This window comes from Petaurus breviceps, unplaced genomic scaffold, assembly GCF_028583685.1.
Source record: "Petaurus breviceps papuanus isolate PSGF00001 unplaced genomic scaffold, PetGlider_PUasm1.0 178, whole genome shotgun sequence".
Taxonomy (NCBI): Eukaryota; Metazoa; Chordata; class Mammalia; order Diprotodontia; family Petauridae; genus Petaurus; species Petaurus breviceps.
In genome coordinates this window covers 35099479-35111138 of record NW_027185777.1, presented here as the reverse complement: position 1 = coordinate 35111138, position 11660 = coordinate 35099479, and the positions used below count along the sequence as shown (strand labels likewise).

Sequence of the window (11660 nt, the reverse complement as noted above, 5' to 3'; positions counted from 1 at the left end):
TGTGCATGCTAATAAATGTCCTATCAAACACAGCAACTCCCTAACAACTGCACAGCTGCCAATGCCTGATTAGCTCAGTTGGTTAGAGCCTAGTGTTAATGAAGTCAAAGCTGCAGGTGCGATCCCAATCTGGGATACAGTTAGTTTCTCCCTTCCCTAACCCTAGGCTGTTCCCTGAGCCCCAATCAGTTACCTCCCCAACGCTTGTTTTTGGACACCACAGGAATGGAACAGAGTAGATTGTTCAGCCCCAATTCACCCTCCCTTCTGGAAAAGCAACTCCAACTGTATGAGCCACTGATTCTGTATGTGTCTGTCACTTCATTTTCATACAGGAAGGAGAATGTGTTATTATGTTGAAGCCTGCCTGATCACAGGATAAGTTGGCACTGATTTCCCAAGAAGTGTGGTCATGGGGAGCCTAGAATGCTCCCATATGGGGCTGTTGAGTCACTACCCTTGCTAACTGATTACAGAACCAGCACACAGTAGAGAAGGCAGCAACAAGAGATTCCTTCCTCCTTCCCATTCCCTCCCCTCCCCTCCCCTGCCCCAGTCTATGGGTTACATGATGGAGTTTCTTCCTACCATACCACTATACAGCTAGGACCTCCTTCACCTGAAGGCCAGAACCCCTTTCCTGGACAGACAGATCACAGGAATCACCATGCCTCTCTCAGTCACTGTCAAACCAGAGATTGTTTTTTTTTTATTCTCCCTGAATCCATACCCATAAAGGAGAGAATGACCCAGAAAACTGACTTACTACATAGTATCCTGGCCTCAATTCATATTAACTTACTACCATGATGGTTTGCCACATGCTGCCAGTGCTCCCTGTTGGCACCATGGACCAAATAAATTCTGGCTCCATATATTCCAAATTAACAAAAGGTTCACATTAGAATTAGAATTATCTCAGGGGAAAACATCACTTGAAATATGTGGTCACTTACTTCAATGTAAGAATGAACATAAGATCCTTGAGAACAGGGACTACTAGCTCTTTTATATATGTATTCCCAGCACCTGGCACATAATTAAGCCCTTAATGTTTTTTTTTTTCAATTATCTCAGTATCAAGATTTCCAATGCAGCATTTCTCTAACACTACATATGAAGTGTTATAGATACCTACATATATTCTTACACATTCATATAGACTAACATAGGCAAAAATGACGTGCACACACACCACCCAAAAGTCAAATGAGCTGATTCACCTCGGTACTCAAATAAATAATCCTCACCCCAATTTCTTATCACAAGTGATACTGGATATTTGCAGAATGAAGCTCAGTTCACTTAAACCCTTCTGAGGTGAGGAAAGAGGTTGATAAAACATAGGGGGAGGGTGGCTGTAGAGAGGTCGTGAGAAGAAATCTATTTTACATTTTCGGGCATATTTCTCAGTTTCGGGCGATTTAACCAAGTTCATTGAGAGAAAAAAAACAGGTGGCACCTCTTCACTGACACAGAAAAGAAGTTATGAAAGAGTGAGAACAGCTAAGCAGGATACAGAATGCAAGGTAACACCCTGCTGATAAAATCCCAAGAAATGAAATCACTACTTATCTTGGGCTTGCTCTAATAATTCTAACCAGAAGAGTTCGGTTTCTCACTCACTGTTGGAACTTAGCAAGTCTTTTGTGTTTGTTTTGGCCTTGGGGGAGGGGAGAGGAGAGAGGGAGAGACACTTATTTTATCAACTTTCTGAAGAGAAAATTTCATAAATGTGTTTTGCATGACTTTACATGTTATATTCCTTGCCTTCTCAAAGGGTACAGGAGGAACAGGATGTAGGGAGAGAATTTGGAACTCAAAAAAATTTTAAAATGTATATTGAAATTTTTACATGTAATTAGGAAATATCTAACAAAATAAATGAAAATAAATTACAAAAAAAAAAGTGGTTCATATCTTATTCGAACATCCAATCAAAAAAAAAAATAATCCTTGGCTGACAACTGCCACAACAAGACATTTGGTCTAAACTGTCTTTCTCGAGAAAAACTGACATTCTATTTTTGAAAAGTAAATTTGGGGAAAAAAAATGGCACCAAAATATCACTGAAGGGTAGTACTCCCAGTAACTCCAAAAATGAAAGCTTCAACAAATGTGGAAAATGTGAATGTCTGCAAGGAAAAAAATAAATTGCTGAATTGTTTTATATTTCTTTTTTTAAAAGTCTGTTTCCTCATATATTACAAACTCTTTATTTTACGTCAGTAACCGACTAATGCTGGAAATTGTAGTAAAGTCATTTTCATTTTTATTCAACAAGTATTTATTGATCACTTACTATGTACCAAGCACTATATTGTGGGAACACAAAACAGTAAGACTCGATCCATCTGTATCCCTAGTATATGGCATAAAGTTTGACATTTAGTAAGCTCTTAAGGAGTCCTTCCTGAATTAGAACTGATTTTATAAAAGTATTCTCTAATCAATCAACTGATTTTTATGTAGCAAGGTGCTATAAGCTGTGGTAAACCAAATGTATAATCTTAGCTCCAATACTGATAAATTGGATAGTAAATCCAGCTTGTTAGTAGCAATTTGGAGTCAGTGGGAGGTGGCATCTTACCTCCATTTCACATTGGTCCTGCTATAGAGTCTGAGTCAGGCTAAAAGGAATTGTCAGGGAGATAGATTCACATTCCATAAACATTTTACGCACTAACAATGTGTGGGGAAAGATACAATGGTAAATAAGGTATGGCCCCAGTCCTCACAGAGGCTACAATCTACTTAGGAGAATATGATATAATTGATAGCTTATGTTCGGTAGTTTTTCAGTCCTGTGTGTCTCTTTGTGATCCCATTTGGGCTTTTGTTGGCAGAGATACTGGAGTGGTTTGCCATTTCCTTCCCCTGCTGACTTTACAGATGAGGAAACGGAGGCAAACAGGGTTAAGTGACTTGACCAGGGTCACACAGCCAGAACTGAATTTAGGAAGAGGAGTCTTCTTGATCCAGCTCTGCCTGGCCACCAAGCTGCCCCAGCTAACTGAGTGAACAGTTTTTCCCTGCCATAATTCAGAGGTCTTCTATGTTACATACAAATTAAATTTACTGAGATATCTGGGAGCCAGTAGGATGACCAGAATCTCTATTGCTGCTCTTCTTCTCCTATCCTAGCTATTCAATATGGAATGATAACATTTAGCTGGGAACGACTATTTAGAACTGGGGTCTGACTGTCCAGCCAAAGGTAAAAAAGGAAAAAAAAAAAACACTCTCTATAAGAATCTAAGAGTTTGAAAAAGAAAAGAGTTTGGAAAGAGACAAGAAAGCAAAAGTGTCCTAATAAAATGACACTGTGGTATCATTTTGGTTGGTAATAGGGAGGAGGAAGCTAGTCATAGAACTAGACTGTGAAAGTGGAGCCATCCTGGTTATTAGCACCTTAGCAGGGGATACAGCAATATGTATACAAAAAAGCATGGCTCCTGGCATCAGTGTCTCTCATCTTGTTAGATCACACTTGTTGTATTCCAAAAGGCTAAATCTTTCCCCCATCCTGCCATTCTAGCTCCTAGGCTGGTTATCACTGATTTCAACTATTCTTGTCTATATTAAATCCCAGACAAATAGAAACAGAAAGGTAAAGAGACAAGAAATTGGACTGGGTGTCAGAAAACCTGGACACTGATCCTGGTTCTATGATCAACCAATGATGTGACTTGGGCAAATCACCTCTCTGCATTTAATGTTGCCTGACACATAGTGGGTGCTTTATAAAAGTTTACTGGTTGATTGATTTCATCTGCAAAAGAAAAGCATTGAAATTGATTATTTTTAAGGTCCTTTTCAGCAATGTGGATCATGGGGTGGGCCTTCCTGTTCCACTGCATGCTCAGATTTTAAAACTACAGGAAATATTTGAACTGCCTGTCATGTTCTTACATTATGTGAATATTTTATTTCATCTGTTCTATGTATCTGGTAGATATTTGTCCTTTGTTAAATGTCTGTACATGTCAAGGTTGTCTATTTTTGAGTGGTAAACCTCTCCAGAGGCCAGGGACTATCTCGGTTATTTGCATAATGCAGTGTGTGGGTGGGCACTTTAGAAAGAAAAAGGGAGAGAGGGTGCGGGTGACAGGGAGAAAGACTTTTAAAATAATGATAACAATGAAATGGGAACATTTAGAAAGAGCAGAACCAGATCCTAAGTGTACAGTTTGTCCTTCCCAACTATAGCCCAATCTGTGGCTTAGCTAACTGTTCTTAAGACACAATAAGGTCCCAAGAATTCTAGGAGAAACAAATCGCTGAAGCACCTAAGATAAGGGCCTACTTAAAGAATGAAAAATTTCAAAAGCAAAATCAGCTTCCCCTCAAGGCAGGTATAAATTTGTTCATCAACAGAGCCACCATCGGTTCTTTCCAGTCTTCTCCCTCTCCAGAACCGCGATTTCATTGACTGTCTCAACCCCTTGTTTGAACCTTACTTCGGAATCACTGCCTTTTGACACTTCTTACCTTGATATTCTCTATGCTGTTATTTCACTTTTCACACATTTTGATCTTGTCTCAGTAATAAGTTAGATCCTCCAGAGCATGGGTTGAGGCTTATCCTTTTTGACGTGCCTAGCAGGGTGCCTTGCACATCATCATGATAACTGATTGTTCATAAGGTTACAGCTTTTAGGCTAAAAGGAAGGTCCTGTGCCCCAATCCTCTTGATTCCAAATTCAAAAACTTTCTAGAACCCCTAACTCTCCTCGTTACTAGTTCAGTGCAAAACTTCTTGAAATCTTGTTCTATTGGAAGGAAATGGATGCTTCATATGGTTCATAAGAACTAGAAGCACAATTTTAGAAATCACTTAGACCAATGCAACAATTCAAAGGCACTTACTAATGCCTACTATTAAGCAACCGCTCTCTGGGAGAGGGAGAGAGTCAATCAGTCAGTAAGCATTTATTAAACTTTCACTATATGCCAGGTAACCAGCTAAAGTACTGAGAATGTGTATATACATGAACAAAAAGAAAAAACAGTCCCTACCCTCAGGAAGCTTGCATTCTCATGGTAATGACAACACATAATAGGAAGGGTGAGGGAGATTATAGAAAAGTTCAAAGGAGTGCAGCCTAGTGGAAAAAAGAAATCACTAACCTAGGAGCCCTCTTTAAATGAAAGTTCTGCAGAAATTCCTCCACCCTCCAACAGAGAAAGAGATTCCAGTGGCAGAAGATACTTCTGAGATGTGAAAAGGGATCATGGGAAATATTTTGGCAATGCAAAAACAAAAGATAATTATAAAATTTTTTTCTTAAAAATCTACCATATACCAAGCATAGGGATAGATCCTATGGATACAAGGCGGGGAAAAAAAAAAAAAAACAGCAAGTCCCTGCAGAGGTCCCATTCCATTGTAGGAAACAACATATACACACAAAAGTTGGTGCTGGGTAATTGGGGGAGGGGGGAGGAGTGAGGGGAGTATCAGCAGATGGGAAATTACGAAGGTCTAATACAGGAAGTGTTATTTGAACTGAGGCTAGCAAGAGCTAGGCTTTATATAAGGTAGAGGTGAGAAGAAAAGGCATTAGAGGGATGGGGCCCAGCCTATATGAAAGCATGGAGATGAGAAATATAATGTTTTGTATGAGGAACAATAAAAAAGTCAAGTTTAGACGGTGCACAGAATAAATGAGGAGGAGTAATATATAATTAGCCTAGAAAGGCAGTCTGGAGTCAGACTGTGTAGCTGGAGGAAGACAGGAGGGCACTACTAGAAATTGGTGAGCAGGGGAGTGACATTTACAACTGTGCTTCAAGAATATAAATTTAGCAACTCTATGGAGGATGTATTAGAGAGGGGAGGGATGAGACAGGGAAATCAATGAACAAATTATGGCAATAGTCCAGGTGAGAGGTGATGAGGACCAAAAACCAGGGTGGGACCGTGGAAAGTGGGAAGAAAGACCTGAAGGCAGAGTCAAGACTTGGCAATGATTTGGAAGGGAAGAGGAAGAGGGGAAATGGAAAGAGATGAAAGAGATGAAGAAAATACCTAGGATGTAACCCTGGGTCACTGGTAGGGTAGTCAGAAAAAAAGAAGTTCAGAAGAGGGATAGAAGATTTAGGGAGAAATATTAGTTTGCGTTTTGACATGTTGAGCTCAAGATGCCTACATGATGGTCCAGCTGGATATGTCCCCTAGGTAACTGGTAATGTGGTAATGGAGTTCCAAATAAGCATTAGTGCTGGAATAGAACTAAGAGTCATCTGCAATAAGACGATAATTTCATCCACTGGAGAACATAAGGTCACTGAGTACAGAAAGAAAAGAGAACGTAGAACAGTCTTGGCAAGGATGATGAGAAAGGGCGAAAGAGATGGACAAAGAGAAACCAGACTAGCAGCAGAAGAATCTTTTCAATGAATGTGAATCTCAAAGATGCTAAGCTTACCCAAAGTCACACTGGGAGGAATAGAACCAGAATTAGAACCCCAAACTCCTGACTGCCTCCATCTTAGTCATACAGTTATAAGCATAGGTATATACTCGATGAAAATATGGACATGTTTTAAGAACTACCCAATTTAAACCCAGTGGATGAAAAGTACGTCAGAGAGTGATAGAAAAGGAGGAAAATCAGTCAATCAATAAACATTTATGCCACTATGTCTGAGACACTGTGCTAGCTTTAAGGTATAGTTACTTGATGAGAACAATACTCCGTGCCTAGTGTAAGAGATATTACAAGGTTAATAGCAGAATGGAAGTTTTACATAACTAATTTTCAATAGTATCCACATAAAAAGGGCTTAGGGAACTTTGTTATTATTCAGGGATCTCATTTCCCCCACACCCCAACTGTCTCCTACTGCCTGGCTACACAGTTAGGGCTGGATGCTACACTATTTAGGAGCAATTAAATTTCCTTCTAGGAAGCTTAGGGAGTTGTAAAGTACCAGAAATAGATTTATTTAATTATTCAGGGATTTTAAAATAATATTTTTCCTGCTTTTAACTCTAAAACTTGATTACAGTATGGTTCAAATGGTTGTTTCCAATATCAACTCGACATATACACTGCATGATGTGCTCAGATTTTAAACAGCCCTGTCACCTCTCTTTTAGGAGAATGAACAAGTGCTAAATCAAAATGCTAAATGATATGAGCATTACAAGGATACTGCAGAGTCAAGTTCAAGGTTAAATGGTATTGTTAACTCTTCAATTTGTACGTTGACTGGGTCTGTATTCTTAAACACATATGAAAATGTTAACATTCGGGGTGGCTAGGTGGCGCAGTGAGTAAAAGCACGGGCCCCGCAGTCGGGAACGACCTGAGTTTGGTTCCGGCCTCAGACACTTAACACAAAAAAACTAGCTGTGTGTAACCTTAGGCAAGTTACTTAACCCAAATTGCCCTCCAAAAGGCAAAATAATAAAATAAAATATTAACATTCTCCATATAAATTCAATTCAGGAAGCATTGATTGAGTGGCTATGATATGCAAATCACAGAGAAAGTATGGCTTACTGGATCAAGAGAAAGGAGAACTTGGAGGACCTTGAGCAAGTTCCTTACCCTCTTAGTGATCTAAGCACCTCTCAAACTAGAAATGGCAGAGACGTTGAACATCTTCAGTGGGTAGGTGTTTCTCCATCTACTAGATTCCTATAGTAATCACATCCATATCTTCCCCCCATCCAAATAGCTGCCAAGTCTAGACTCTGCACAACAGCTCTCAGGTCCTTCTTTCCATCTTTAATGGGCCCCATGAAATAAAGTCCATTTCTTATTTCTCTCTCTATCCTATAAGAAAGCACCATGGGGATCCAAAGACAAGAAAAAAGAAAACAGGCTAGCCCTCAAAAAGTTTTAAAATTGTCAAAATAATCAAGTTATATAAACATTCACTTATATTAAAAGATGATAATATCAAAATGGGCACATTAATTAGCTATTCAGATGAATTTTACTTGAGGTTCTCTCTTCCTCTCCCTTTCTTTCCATCTCTCTTCCTCTCTCATATTTCCACTCCTTTTTCCTTCCTCATTATTTTCAAAGCCACACATTCCTCTTCTGAGATGAATTACATAGATATAACTTAGAACTGCCCTTGAATGTAATGGTCCCATTTATCCATAATATTAATTATTCTTCTGAGGGAAGGAGGAGTAATTGAAAAAGCAATCCAAGACTTCCCTAAAAGGGATAATTTAAAAAGTAATTTTCCCAGTTTGGCATACAAACCTATTCATTGTCCTGGTCCAGTTTTTGAAACTTCTGGAATGCTTTTGGGCCTTAGGCAATTTGCCTGACAATTGAACTATTGTTCACACTCCATAGTAAATGACTAGAGGGGCAATCAGTCCAATGGTACAAAACCTAGAAGGGAAAAAAGACTGATGGAAATGTGATCCTGGGAATCATAAGGTTATGGATGTAGAACTGTAAGGCATCTCGTAGGTCCCATAGTCCAACACTCCCATTTGACAGAAGAGGGAACTGAGACCCAAGAAGGTTAAATGTCTTGGGAAAGCTAGGTGATCTTAAAAAGCTATACAAATTTTAGCCATTATTTATTATTATCTATCGTTCAGCATCATACAGGTAGTATGCTTCAGAGATAAGACTTAAACCAGGGCCCACTAATTTCAAATTCTCTTTCCATTATACCAATAAAATCTCAGAATTCAGAAGAAGGTGAATTCAGATAACAAATATCATCCTCTATATTTCAAGAGTTAAGAAATATTATATGAATGGTAAATGCTTTATGAATTTGGAAATGCATTTTTGGATTAAGTATAGTACTTAGCACATTCCTATATTTAAAAAACTAAGAAATCTGTCAAGATGGATGAGAAAAATGCAAAGGGGAAAATGTATATTAGATTTGTTTCTTAATAATACCTATCTTCTATCAAAAGAACATTCATAGAGAGAAATTTATAATACATGCAAATTTTTGTAAGTAAAAAAAAAATGAAATACTTTCTGTAAGTACAGGAATTATTTCAAGTCATTAAATCCCTTTAGGAAAATATGATTTCTAGTATTCCTAAATGGTTAGTAATTTGGTGACTACAAATATATTTTTTAAAAATCTGAATTCTTTGAAAGAATGGCTTTACATAAATTTAATACACCTCCAAGCAGTAAGTACTATTCATTTTATTTACTGACATGCAAAATATTTTACTCTTGCTTGCATATTTTAATAGATTAAACATAAAGCAAAGTTTAAGTTTCCCATATTATCACATGCAATTATATAAATCATTTGTAACAACACAGGCCTTCTACCCTTCTCTTTCACGGAGTTACTACCATCATTTTTTTAAAACAAAATGCCAAGACATTGGCAAAGATGAATCTAACAACTTATATTACTCAGACTATTTTTTAAAGCCATACCCACTTATTGAGAGCCAAACTCTCCAATGATTCTATTGTGTTCAAATTTGGGAGCAAGAGGTCACAAGCAATAACGGTGCCATTAATCAGAAAGGAATAGCCATCTGTATGTGTTTACAAAACCTTTGCCCTATGTACAGTCTCAAAGAGCCAGGAGCCAATGCCCTTCTTAATTTTAGAAAATCAAGTTTTTGCCACCATTAACCTTGATCTACATTCTTCCACCATGCAGCCCCTCTGCTATCAGGAAGGAGGAATCGGCCTGGACGTACAAAATATGTGAAGGAATATGATTTAAGGTCCAACAGAGACAATATCTATTAGCCTCACTGAAATAATTAAGTGCCCAGAAATTTGAATACTATAAAATTGGTGAGAAGTTACAAAATTAGGCAACAGAGTCCTATTTCCTTAAAGTCTTACATAAAGTATTCCCAATCAACAAAAAATACTCGGTATGAAAAAAGCATTTATGTCTACCATTTCCTGTTAAGTGTGGCTCCACCAACATGGAGAGAATTTTTATACTCAAAAGCGAACATATAAAAACACTTAGGCAAGTGTAAAATCTTGAGCTGGCCACAGTACAAAGTTGGGGAAGGCCACAATATCCAAACTGACCAACCATGGATGTATCTAAGTAAATTAAACAATTTACAGATGTCAGATGAAAAGAGTTGTCATTTTCAGAAGACTAATCTATAAGGTCACAAATACTTTTTAAAAAATTATTTTACCAGATAATTACTTCCTGAATTTTGCCTTCTCAAAACACAGTCTCTTTCCACTCCTTACCAGATAAAGTGAGCCAACAGTGTAACATGAAGCTTCAGACACAAGATTTCAATCCCTTAAAAAAAAACTCTTAAGTTCTCAATGCTTGGCTTAGCTTTTCATGAAAGCACTTACTTTAATTATTTCCTCCTTTTCACCAAATGTTTAAAAACTGAGAAATGAAGGTAGCTAGCTTTCTCCATACTCCCTCCCTTTCCCTTCCCCCTAAGCTTTGGTAATTATCCTAAGAACAGATGGAGAGAACACTATTAGTAACCCATCAGCCACTGGCCTCTAGTTAGTTGAAAGAGTTATGGCTGACTGCCCAGAAAAGATAACATTAGTCAATATGTGCTTAGCATATTGCCTTGCACACAGTAGGTTCTTAATGAATGTTTTACTCAATGAATGACTGTCACTGGTTCATTTGATTGTAAGGGCAGGGACTGTCTCTTATTTGTATTAGGTCAGCACAATACTTGGAATATAGTAAGTGCTTAAAAATGTTTACTGAATTGAATTAAACCTGTAAGGAGTTTAAACTCAGATAAAAATCAAATGTTCTAATCATCTGGGTATTTTTTTCTCATTTTCTCATTTATAAAACACAAGTTTTATAAACAATACCCCTAGGTTAAAAAAAATTTTTTTTAGTAGTCCTTGGGTGACCTCTAAGGCAAAGTCCCCTATAGGGGTCTACTTAGCAGAACACAATACTCATAGGTGTGTTCCTGATAGATTGTTTGTAAATGAGTTATTTCCATTAAATTCCATTTGATAGTGTATTCATTTATAAACCGTCAAGGCTGATAGAGAGTACAGTACTGTAGCAGCAAGCACCCTGGAGTCCCTAGGGTGGCTGCTCACACAGGTTCTTGGATCTGCTTTGTTAAAGGAAAGCAACTCAAAATGGGTTAACAAGCTTACTTTAATCAGTCAGACATATATCGTTTACCTTGTTCAGGAGAAAAGGTCAGCACCCTGAACCTCAAAGTATACAGGCATAATTATCAAGACAGAAACATCAAGTAGACAGATTTCCAAACTGTCCAACCATTACATCCATACCCAGTCAACATCTGGGTTTCCACATTCTGGGTTTTTCAAAGCCGGGGGACTCTCAACAACGGCTTCCCAGAATTCAGATCAAATCACAGAACACTTCTCAAAGTGAGTCCCAAAACAAAGCTACACATCAGGGCTTATATAGCTTTCTCCTGGCTCAGAGAATGTAACAACCTTATTGACCCACTGGCCAATCAAAAAGTATCTACTGAAAAACAAGCCTCCCACCCCAGGCTCCAGGTGCACGTTAGCCTAGGGGCAGCGAAGATCTTTAAATCTGCATTTCCATTACATTCGGCCCCAAGATCTTTCATGCCCATAGCATAGACAATTTACTTTTAAATTAGCTCTGAACATTTCTTAGGTCACATTTTCGAAGTACAGAACTAAAGTTACCAAAGTGGCCACTGGCCCTTAAACAAACA

The 11660-nt window shown here is 38.1% G+C and overlaps 1 protein-coding gene across 3 annotated transcripts in view; it reads right to left on the bottom strand.

The window, feature by feature from the left end:
- Positions 1–11660, bottom strand: part of DIP2C (disco interacting protein 2 homolog C) — a 586558-nt gene that overhangs the window by 362747 nt on the left and 212151 nt on the right. The window lies entirely within an intron of this gene.